This window comes from Parus major, unplaced genomic scaffold, assembly GCF_001522545.3.
Source record: "Parus major isolate Abel unplaced genomic scaffold, Parus_major1.1 Scaffold436, whole genome shotgun sequence".
Taxonomy (NCBI): Eukaryota; Metazoa; Chordata; class Aves; order Passeriformes; family Paridae; genus Parus; species Parus major.
The window spans coordinates 40,663-41,861 of NW_015379341.1; positions in this window are offsets into that span (position 1 = coordinate 40,663).

Here is a 1,199-nt window from a genome sequence, read left to right on the forward strand (position 1 = left end):
CACCCGGAATGAGGGAATTCCGGAATGTTCCCCACGGGAATCGACCCCAAATCCCTCAATTCCCATCCCCAAATCCCCAAATCCCTGGGATTTCAGCCCAATCCCACCCGGAATGAGGGAATTCTGGAATGTTCTGGGTGGGAATCAGCCCCAAATCCCTGGGAATTCTGGAATGTTCCTGGTGGGAACGGCGGGAATTCACCTCCAGAATCCTGGGAATTGCCCTGGAATGGCCCCAGGATGGCCCTGGAATGGTGGGAATCCCCCCCAGAATCCTGGGAATGGCTCCAATCCCCCCCAAAATCCTGGGAATTCCCCCCAGAATGGTTCCAGTCCCCCCCAAAATCCTGGGAATTCCCCCCAGAATGGTTCCAGTCCCCCTCAGAATCCTGGGAATGGCTCCAATCCCCCCGAAATCCTGGGAATTCTCCCCAGAATGGCTCAAATCCCCCTCAGAATCCCGGGAATTCCCTCTGGAATGCTGAGAATTCCCAGGAATTCCGGGAATCCGCTCACCTCGGTTGGGATGTGCACCAGACTGAAGGCCACCCCCAGCTCGGGGCAGGCTCCGCTGATCCCTGAGAATCCCCCCCAAAATCCCGGGAATCCCCCCAAAATCCCAGGAATCCTCCCCAGAACGGCTCCAATCCCCCCCAGAATCCCGGGAATGACCCCAATCCCTCCCAGAATTCCCAGGAATTCCGGGAATCCGCTCACCTCGGTTGGGATGTGCACCAGACCAAAGGCCACCCCCAGCTCAGCCTCTGAGCCCCGGGAATCTCCCCCAAAATCCTGGGAATTCCCCCTGGAATGGCCCCAATCCCTCCCAAAATCCTGGGAATTCCCCCCAGAATCCCGGGAATTCCCTCTGGAATGCTGAGAATTCCCAGGAATTCCGGGAATCCCCTCACCTCGGTTGGGATGTGCACCAGACCGAAGGCCACCCCCAGCTCGGGGCAGGCTCCGCTGAGCAGCCCCAGCACAGCCCCGGCCGAGAGCAGCAGAGCCCAGAGCAGCGCCCGGTTCTGGGCCAGGCTCTCCATGAACGGCCGGCCCTGCCACAAAAACAAACTGGGTTATACTGGGAGGGACTGGGAGGGACTGGGAGGGCACTGGGAGGGAGTTTTGGGGCACTGGGAGCTGATTCTGAGAGGTTTCAGAGCAGTAAAATGGGGTTTGATGGCACTGGTTTGGACTGG